The sequence below is a fragment of the Bison bison genome, unplaced genomic scaffold (genome assembly GCF_000754665.1).
Source record: "Bison bison bison isolate TAMUID 2011002044 unplaced genomic scaffold, Bison_UMD1.0 scf7180017864235, whole genome shotgun sequence".
Classification (NCBI taxonomy): Eukaryota; Metazoa; Chordata; class Mammalia; order Artiodactyla; family Bovidae; genus Bison; species Bison bison.
The window spans coordinates 3,977,051-3,987,930 of NW_011494807.1; the positions used below are offsets into that span (position 1 = coordinate 3,977,051).

Sequence of the window (10,880 nt, forward strand, 5' to 3'; positions counted from 1 at the left end):
ATGCCATCCAGCCATCTCATCCTCTGTCGTCCCCTTCTCCTCCTGCCCCCAATCCCTCCCAGCATCAGAATCTTTTCCAATGAGTCAACTCTTCGCATCAGGTGGCCAAAGTATTGGAGTTTCAGCTTCAACATCAGTCCTTCCAATGAGTATTCAGGACTGATTTCCTTTAGGATGCACTGGTTGAATCTCCTTGCAGTCCAAGGGACTCTCAGGAGTCTTCTCCAACATCACAGTTCAAAAGCATCAATTCTTCGGTGCTCAGTTTTCTTTAGAGTCCAGCTTTTCACATCCATACATGACTTCTGGAAAAAAACATAGCCTTCACTAGATGGATCTTTGTTGGCAAAGTAATGTTTCTGCTTTTAAATATGCTATCTAGGTTGGTCATAACTTATCTTCCAAGAGGTAAGCATCTTTTAATTTCATGGCTGCAGTCACCATCTGCAGTGATTTTGGAGCCCCCCAAAATAAAATCTGCCACTGTTTCCACTGTTTCTCCATCTTTTTGCCATAAAGTGATGGGACCCGATACCATGATCTTAGTTTTCTGAATGTTGAGCTTTAAGCCAACTTTTTTACTCTCCTCTTGCACTTTCATCAAGAGGCTCTTTAGTTCTTCTTCGCTTTCTGCTGTAAGGGTCATGTCATCTGCACATCTGAGGTTATTGATATTTCTCCCGGCAATCTTGATTCCAGCTTGTGCTTCTTCCAGCCCAGCGTTTGTCATGATGTACTCTGCATAGAAGTTAAATAAGCAGGGTGACAATATACAGCCTTGACGAACTCCTTTTCCTATTTGGAACCAGTCTGTTGTTCCATGTCCAGTTGTAACTCTTGCTTCCTGACCTGCATTTAGGTTTCTCAAGAGTATATATAAATGTTAAATTTATATATCTAAAGTATGTATGTGATATATATATATACACACACAAATATATATCATACAATATAATTCTATGTAAGTATAAACATACTGGGCACTCTGTTTTGTCCCTTGCTTCTCTATTTAAAAATAGATCTTAGAAATTATTCTATATTAGCACAAGTATTCTGTATTAAGGTCTTCCCTGGTGGCTCTGAAGGTAATAAAATCTGCCTGCAATACAGGAGACTCAGGCTCAATCCCTGGGTCAGGAAGATCCCCTGGAGTGTCCTCCAACCCACTCCAGTATTCTTACGTGGAGAATCCCATGGACAGAGGAGCCTGGTGAGCTACCCGTCCATGGGTTCAGCAAAGAGTTGAACCCAGTCAGACGCGACTAACACTTTGACTTTCACACTTTCATTACTTATTGGCAAATATATAAATTGGACATATCCCTTGAATTGGAATTGCTTGATCAAAAACAATATGTATTTACAACTTTTAAAAACTTTTGATCTGCTTGGAATTTATTTTAATAGGAGTAAGGTGAGGATCTCCTTTTTACATTTCCAGATAGCTGCTAGTTTTCCCAAAATCTCTTTGTTGATTAATAAATCTGTCTGCACTACTCCAAAATATATAGTTAACATATACTAAATTTTATATATATGTGGAATTCCATATGTATATATTCCATATATATATTTAGACTTTATTCTGTCAATAAGCTAACCTATTCATCTTTTTAAATTACCATAGCTTTTATATTAAGATCAGAGGTTGGTCAGCTATATTTGCGTGTTTACTTTTTGGCCTAGTCCTTAAAATTTATTATTATTATTTTTAACTTAAAAAGAAATCCTGTAATAGTCCGCCCTCCACACCCCGGGCCCTCAACTTAATTTATGGATTGATTTACAGAGACTTAAAATCATTGTTTCCCTTATGTAATAACAGGGTATGCATATTACTTTATTTACATGGTTGTATTATTTTTGTATGTCTTTATGTGTTTCTATTTATATTCTAAAATCAGATTGTCTCCATTTATAAGCTTGATTTATCAGCTTTAAATAATATCCAGTGATAATCTCTCTTAGAAAATTAGAAAATCAGTGTGCTTACATTTCCTTTATTCTTCTCAATATTTATTAGATTGTTTTTCAGCATATTTATTATTTACAATATTCATATTCTATTCTTTCATCCAATCCTAGTTTTTCATAATTTCCATGGCTCTAATATTTGAGTGGAATCAACTATTATTTTTCTGATTCTTCTTGCATTCCCTCATGTTTGAGATATTATTTTTCTTTATTTGTGGAAAGTATCTGGATAGAAATAAAATTTCTACATCATCCTTTTGACTCTGGAACCCTCTAGACTTTCTTCACTGATACTTGGCAATGAAAGTTTCTCATGGAAAGTGAACTCAGTTTATTATGTACCCCATCCCTAATGACTTGATTGATTTTTTGGCTTGGGTGCTCATAGTATCTTCTAAGTCCATCTTTGAAATCTCATGGTTGACTGTTCAATATAAGTTTTAGAGGGGGAAATTAACCTTTTTAATATTTTATTTCAGGAAAGCTTTTTCCTATAACATTTTTTAGCAAACTTCTGTCTCATTTGTTCCATGTCCTTTTACAGCAACATCAATTACACCTATTTTGGAGCTTTAATCTGTCATAGTCTTTCATTTTTTCCTACTATTTTTGAGGTATTTTCTCTTTTTCATTTTATGTTGCTCAGTTTTATCAATGTTGTTCTGCATATTCACAACCTTGTTTTCAGTAGTATCAGTGCCCCCTTTTTTGATGTTTATAAACTATGGCTTTTCCAGTGGTCATGTATGGATGTGAGAGTTGGACTGTGAAGAAAGCTGAGCACTGAAGAATTGATGCTTTTGAATTGTGGTGCTGCAGAAGACTCTTGCGAGTCCCTTGGACTGCAAGGAGATCCAAACAGTCCATCCTAAAGGAGACCAGTCCTGGGTGTTCATTGGAAGGACTAATGCTGAGGCTTAAACTCCAATACCTTGGCCACCTGATGCGAAGAGCTGACTCATTGGAAAAGACCCTGATGCTGGGAGGGATTGGGGGCAGGAGGAAAAGGGGACAACAGAGGATGAGATGGCTGGATGGCATCACCAACTCGATGCACATGAGTTTGGGTGAACTCCAGGAGTTGGTGATGGACAGGGATGCCTGGCATGTTGTGATTCATGGGCTTGCAAAGAGTTGGACATGAGTGAGTAACTGAACTGAATGTTTAATTCATTTAAATCATGATTTTATTTTTCTGTTTATTTCATTAGTTTTATGTAAAAGCTTCTTATGACCTTTATCTACTTTCTTTGTATGTTTTGTGGTACAGTTTTTCTGATGTAGTTTTTGATTATCTTAATTTTTTTCTTCAAGTATTTCTTTATATATTTTGGTTCTTTTTGTTCCCTTGGGGTATATTCTTACGTATTTTATGCTGGTTTATTTCTTTTTATTATTTGTATTAGAATTCAGTCAGTTCAGTTCAGTCGCTCAGTTGTGTCCGCCTCTTTGCGATCCCATGAATTGCAGCACGCCAGGCCTCCATGTCCATCACCAACTCCCAGAGTTCACTCAAACTCATGTCCATCGAGTCGGTGATGCCATCCAGCCATTTCATCCTCTATCATCCCCTTCTCTTCCTGCCCGCAATCCCTCCCAGCATCAGAGTCTTTTCCAATGAGTCAACTAAGACTTTTTAAAAAGGGGGGAGGGAAAGCTGAGTCATTTGTCACAATAACAGAAGATATGGCCCTTTGAAATAAGAGCATTGAAAAGAGATGAAAAAGTACATAGGAAAAATGAAACAGAGAAATGAATAGTGAACTGGTAGAGCTCAAAAACAAATGGGAGAGAAAAACAAATCAACAGTATGAAAACAGAGTCAGCAATGAGAAGAATAGACTTGGAAAGCCTTATTTCAGTGGACCAGCTTTTTTTTTTTCCTTAAGATAAAGTATAGTGGAAGTGCTTTAAGAGCGAATGGATTAATTGTTTTTGTAGGCTTTGTAAATTAAGGAAAAACCTCATCTGTAGGTTGGATTTTGCTGTCATCTAGTAGAACTTCATATTGGGTCACGTTCAAAATTCCTGTTTCAGGATTTTTTTAATGTACTGATGTAGTGTTTAGTTCTTACCTTGCCAAGAGCTCCGTTTCTCTTCTCATTTCTTACCCAACAGGTGAAATTTTTTTCCCCCATGTCAGTTTTCCCTTACGTGGTTCCATCTCCTTTGCCACAGTTGCTGATCAGATAGCTATAGGGACTTGGAAGTGCTCTGCCATGTACCCAGGTCTTGCCTTTGTGAATTATGACTTCTTGCTTTCACTTCTCATCTGGTGCTCTTCCTGTCATCTGGAGATGTGAATAATCCGCTCTCAGCTTTCTCAGTGAGATCTAATACTCATTGTACTTGGCAGGCTTCTTAAAGTATGGTTCCACATTGTGGCTACATACATATACACATTTGTATTTTGTATTTCCATTTATATTTCATATTTCCCATTTTTATTCACCTTGTCATTTTGTCTTTGTATCAAAGAAGAGAGCCTAGGCTTTGCCACGTTAACTAGACATCTTGACAACAGTCATATGAGAAAGCCATTCCTCTGGACTAAGCATTGCTCTCTCACTGTCAGTCACCTTCTAGAAAGAAGATACTGAGTTAATGACATGGTGACTCTTGAAGTTAGAAACCCCAGAGTCCAAATTTATTTTCATCATGTTTTGAAGGACATAGAAAAGTGCCAGAGAAGCGTGAGTGGCAGCTGCCTGAAGGGTGAAGAAATTGAAGAGGGAAGAAGTATTGCCTTGTTTCTCCAGGCACTGACTTTCACAGTGATAGCCACTGGTATTCTCCTAATAATCTGTACTTCCTTGGTTCCTGAGACAATCCTGAACAAGGTAAGATGTTAGTAGCCCCAGATCCATTGGTTGGTAAGACCTGGAATTAGCAGTGCTGTCCACAGATCAAGGATAAGCCCGAGGTGTTCAGGTGCTGACAAATTGCAAAAGTACCTTCCTACTACCCAGCTTATATTTTATGATTGGACCATACCCATCAGATCCTGGCCCTATATAAAACAGCTGCTGAATGAATGAATGCTTTGATTCCCTTCTAGGACAAGGGCCAGGCCAGGCTACAAACCTGGCTACTCATCTGGGGCCCTGTTGTTATTCCTCTATATTCACATGGCCTATTCTATGCCTCTCTCTTCTCCTTTTCTGTCCATAACAAGGACACTGTCATTGGATTTAGAGCCCATTTGGTTAATCAGGATGATCTCATCTTGAAGTCCTTAAATACATCTTTGAAGACATCCCCCTTTTGTCAAATAAAGCCATATTCAAAGGTTCTACATGGATATATATTTTGGGGGCTGTCATTCAACCCACTACATTTACGAAACATGTATTGGAGAATATTCTCATGTGTGACAGACATACATGTCCATCAGTAATGAATTGATATATAGAAAAATTGTAAACTGTGATGTATGTGAGATTCTCAAAGAGTTAAAGCTACAATCCCACCTCCTTCCTGCCCACTCACCTCTAACGTACTGAATTATTGCAGTCGTGGTTGAAAATCAATGAATGGTCATAAGGCCACTTAAATGTCTGTCTTTGAATATCACCAGGATTTTACTTTTTGTTGTGCCTTACCCACAAGGCTGAACTCCCCTAACGTTGATACTCATCCCCAGCTTCATTTGAACTTGCTCTATTCTTTTTGCGTTTTACTTTGTTCACCCATGTGAGCCTACACTTTGACACATTGCCTGGTCATTGCTTTGACCATCAGTTTGACACATTGACAGCTGTATTGTGGGGGTCCTGGAATGATTTCAGTACACACTGCATTTTCAATGAAGAATATACTTGCAAATTCTGCCGTTGTACCTAGACTCATTTTGCAGCAGTTCCGTAAACAAGTAGTGATAATAGAACAGTGGCCCCCAGTTTGTTGAATGCAGAGCAGAGGAAGTTAGGGAACCCGCCTATGTTTGGTAGAACAAAGTTTCACGTCCAGATCCTTCTAACTCCAAAGCCCAACATTTAGCCACTATGCTGTAAGGCTCCACTGGAAAGCAGCCACTTGAACCAGGGATGGGATTATGTCACTTCTGTGTGCCAGATTAATAAAATGCTAAAATAGGCAATCTCTGTGAGATCATCTGACTCTTCAAAATAGTATAGAGAATGAAATAAATTACTTTATCCAGAGGATTAATTACTTGATTAAAGAATTTTGCAGAAGCACCTAATGAATATAATTCTTGCTTTCTGGTCACAAAGACAGGCTGCCTTTAAGTTAAATTTTCAATGCCGTGCATGTTACACAATTTCTATAGGTGGTAGAATGTTAGAAGTAACCTCACTCAGTTAAAAAGGCATGAGAGGGCAGGGATAACAGTGGTGATCACAGTAAAATGAAGAACAGTCGAAGGCTCTACCAGAAACAGCAAGAAAGCACGTTGAAATTATACTACACAGCCTAGAGACACAAAACAATTCATTTCCCTTTGAATGAAACTGGTCTGACCTTCACCATCCTGAAATAACAGGAAATACTGTTTCTCTGGTAACTGTATTGCATTTTAGGCAAGTAGTTAAGCAGAATGCTCAGCATGAATAAATACAGTTAGAAATTGTTCGGGCAGATTTCTATGAAGAGTGCATGTTAAGCAGTAATATAAATGTAAGAGCTTACAGCAAAATGAAAGTTGTATTGTAAAGGTCAAACTTGCCTAAGAGAGAGATTTAGGTAAACTATTGGGTGGAAAAACTGATTCCCATTTTGTTTTAATGGTTAGTAACGTATGGTGGCTGAGGTGATGGGTTTCAGCTGAGTGCATCTTACAGTATTATCCTGTGTTTGATTCAGCAGAATGTGGATGATTTTTGCAGGACTATGAAAAATGGCTGAGTTCCCTCTTCCTGAGTCTGAAATTAATGACTGGAAACATTATCAACAAGGTAGGTTGTCAAAAGAATAGTGTAAGTACTTTATCTAGAAATGGTGTATTTTCCCTTAGATAAACATGGAGGATTATTATGGGATAGTTTAGGAGGACAAATTTATGTAATTTTGTACTCAGCCACAGTATTAGCTAAAAACAACTGAAGGTAAGAATCAGATATAGAAATATAAATATATGATGTATGTGTGTGTGTGTGTGTTCTTCCTCAGTGGCTCAGTGGTAAAGAATCTGCTTGCAGTACAGGAACTACAGGAGATGTAGGTTCGATCCCTGGGTCGAGAAGATTCCCTGGAGGAGGGCATGGCTACCCACTCCAGTATTCTTTCTTGGAGAATCCTGTGGACAAAGGAGCATGGCGGGCTACAGTCCATAGAGTCACAAAGAGTTGGACACGAGTGAAGTGACTTAGCACACACACACTTATATATATACACACACATACTGAACTGCAAGGAGATCAAACCAGACAATCCTGAAGGAAATCAATCCCGAATATTAATTGGGAGAATGGATGCTGAAGCTGAAGCTCCAATGCTTTGGCCACCTGATGTGAAGAATTGACTCATTAAAAAGACCCTGATGCTGGGAAAGACTGAAGGCAGGAAGAGAAGGGGACAACAGAGGATGAGATGGTTGGATGGCATCACTCACTCAATAGACATGAGTTAGAGCAAGCTCCTAGAGATGGTGAAGTACAAGGAAGGCTGGTGTGCTGCAGTCCATGGGGTCACAAAGAGTCGGACATAACTGAACAACAACAACAATATGTATAAATCTCTGCCTGATTCCTGGATTTGAAGTATACTATCTAGGCTCATTCCCCAGTAAGAAGACTGGCCGGGGCCATAAGAACTTGTAGTAGGACCAGAAGATCCCTAATATCACACCTGGACTGGTGGATGAGCCCTCAAAGATCACCTCTGCCCTTGGGCAATTTTATACTTACTTACCTGATCCTTAAATTTATCAGGCATTTATTGAACCCCACTATGTCGTTCTTCTAGAGATGTGGAGATCAGTGAAGCATAATTACTGCCTTCAACGCTGTTTTGGGAGGGTAGGCTTGGCGATCAAGCACATAGGCTAGTTACATTTTAGAGTGTTAAGGGAACGCTGAAGTCTTGAGGGAGCCTAGCTGACTCCACTCCATCTAATTAGAGGGAGGGGAGGAATTGAGGGAAATCTTGAAAGAGTTGCGGTTTGTCAAAAGTTTGCAGTTGTAGCTGTGGGACTACAGAAGTTATTTAATCTTTGGGCCTGTTTCTTCTTCTATAAAACATTGAGAAATGGGCCCACCTATCTTTCTGGGTTGTCTATCTTTCTGCGTTGTCTTGAAGATTACATGAAAGCATGTGTGAGAAGTCTGGAGCTTGTTAAGTATGGTTAAGTTTTCATTATGATCACTTTTGGCCACTTTCCTTAGGATTTAAAAACAAAAACCTCTTAACTCCTTCCTGAGGGCAGGGAGGTTCTGAAATCTCTGTGAAATGTGACTAGCTTTACCATTTTTGTCTGATAAGCTGCAAGAAGTTAAGGTATAAGTAATTTCTCAAGTAGGTGATTCTGCTAAGAGAGTTAATGGCTTAAAAGTGAATTGTTGGCTCCATGCACATCTAGACTATAAGGAAAATAAACTGTTAATCTAGTGTTAAGCTTTTTGTTCTTTCCTGTCTCTGCCTTAGTCATTCAGTCATGTCTGACTCTTTGTGACCCCATGGACTGTAACCCACTAGGCTCCTCTGTTCATGGGATTTTCCAGGCAAGAATACTGGAATGGGTAGCCATTCCCTTCTCCAGGGGATCTTCCTGATCCAGGGTTTGAACCTGGGTCTCCTGCATTGCAGGCAGATTCTTTACCATCAGAGCCACCAGGGAAAGCCTGTCTTACTCTCTGCCTTACTCTCTCTGCAGCCACTTTTCTCTGTAGAGCACCACTTCAGTTGTTCCTGAGACAGCCATTGGTGCCATGTTTCCAGCTAGTCTCACACATGAAAACACCCAGGAGAAGCATTTTTAAAGTTTGTTTAGATATGATTAATCAGCTCAGAAAAGTCGTGTGAATACTGTATAATGATTTTATTAGAAGAACCTGAGAAAGTAGTTTTCTTGGGGATTGATCCTTGTTTCATTGGCTGAAGCACTCATCCCAAACCTTTTGATCCAGTTTAGTGAAAAGGTTAAAAGTGAACCCACTTTCAAATGGTATAGCTTAACTAGAAATAATTTTAAGAGCTCACAATCAGGTATCTGTAACTTTAGTATCTGTTTATTTATTTAAATCAACTGAGATCTTTGGGCATTTACAGTGCATATTGGTATGTCGTATTTTCTGCCCAGGATTTCTTTCTTCACCAGTACATCCAGCCCTGTGATAATCATGGTTGCTTCTGAACTTGCTGCCTCCCCGTGAAAATTTTCCTTGCTTGCATCCTAGTAGCTTCCTGTTCTGGCTCTAAGTTATGGCACAGATTGTCATCTCTACTCATCAGCTCCACAGTTGGTGGAGAGTGGAATAGCTGTTTCTGTCCCGCAATTCTCTTAGTGTCAGGAACAGCTAATATTAATAGTTTCTCTGAATATTATAGTTCTTCTAAGCTGCTTAGAATAAAATTGGGGTATCATTTCCTAGAGGACTCTGATACAGCTTTCCAGGGCTGTTAAACCATTTTAGTTCATTGGGAAGATGCATCAGAAGCATATTGTGAAAGTTATTCCTACATGAAAGAAAGAGAATCAAACTTGATGTGTTACATCATCATCTTTTAGATAAACTGCATTTTTCTCTGCTCTCTTTTGGCCCATGTGCCAGTGAAATGAAAGATTGTTATAAAACCACAAGTACAGGAAAAAGGGGAAGCACTGTTTTTGTAAAAGCAACTCTAAAACATAGCTATTAAAAGAAGCTATCTTTAAAAAATTTAGAATAGACCCATCTAAACTCTCAGTTTAAAAATACTTACTAATACAAATGCCTAAAAGGTTTTAGATAATTGTCAATGTTATTCAATAAATGTTGAATGAGACAGCAAGGTATCTTGAAATTGGGTTATGATTTATTGTAATTATTTGTGGAATTTTGGTTTTTCGTTTTAGATAGTGTACCTCCTGCAGGCAGGAATGGGCTTCATTGCCCTCATCATGGTTGAGAGAAGACTAAAACTCTTGTCTTTACAGGGAAATGTGGGCTGGCTCAGCCTTAACCAGCAATTTCAGATCTGTTTGCCTATTGGTTTACTTTTGCCTAATCTTTTTCAAGACTTTCAGAATCACTCTGTTATATAGCAGATAATTTTGTCTTTTTAATCTAATCTGAGGGCTTTAGATAAGTATGGAAGGTTTTTTTGCTCCTTTGCATTTAGTGTTTTGACAACAATTTTTGTTTTAAACCTGTTGCTTTTTATGATATACTTTTAGTTTTTAATCATTTTATTTACTGAATATCTGAGATGTTTATCTTTTTCCTTGTGTTTATATACTAGTCATGATTTAATATTATCTCTATAAGATTGAAGAATCTTATTTGACATCTAGGCGATGTAGATAGGACTATGCTTTATCTTTATTCTACTTCCTCTCCTTCTCGTATCACCAGAGGTAGATTATGTTATTATCTTTTAAATTGTTATGGTCTGTAACATTTATATTTTGTTCCACTTATTCTCACAGGTGAATAGTGTCTTTATAGTGATTTTTCCACTTAATTCTAAGTTTATGGGATATCATACTACAGTAGTTGTTTTAAAGAAGGGCTCAAAGAAGCTATGCTTCTGAGTTTTTGCATGTTTGATATTATCTGTCAATGACCTTTATACTTGATAACTTGTTCAGATTGAACATTCTTGGTTTATATTTTCCTTTCCCAAGGACTTGGTAAATGTTGCTTTATTGCCTCCTACAGTAATTTTTTTTTTTTTTAAGTCTGAGGTCAGTCGTTTTTTGTTTGTTTTTTTTTTAAATAGGGGAATTGATTCTTTCTTCCCCTCAC

General features: G+C 38.1%; 1 long non-coding RNA gene across 1 annotated transcript in view; it reads left to right on the forward strand.

Moving 5' to 3' along the window:
• The window catches only part of LOC104993172, a 53,760-nt gene that overhangs the window by 16,659 nt on the left and 26,221 nt on the right, over positions 1-10,880 (forward strand). The window contains exons 4-5 of the long non-coding RNA XR_825803.1: positions 4,644-4,814; positions 6,802-6,890. This is a non-coding gene — a long non-coding RNA (uncharacterized LOC104993172). The remainder of the gene's footprint in view (positions 1-4,643; positions 4,815-6,801; positions 6,891-10,880) is intronic.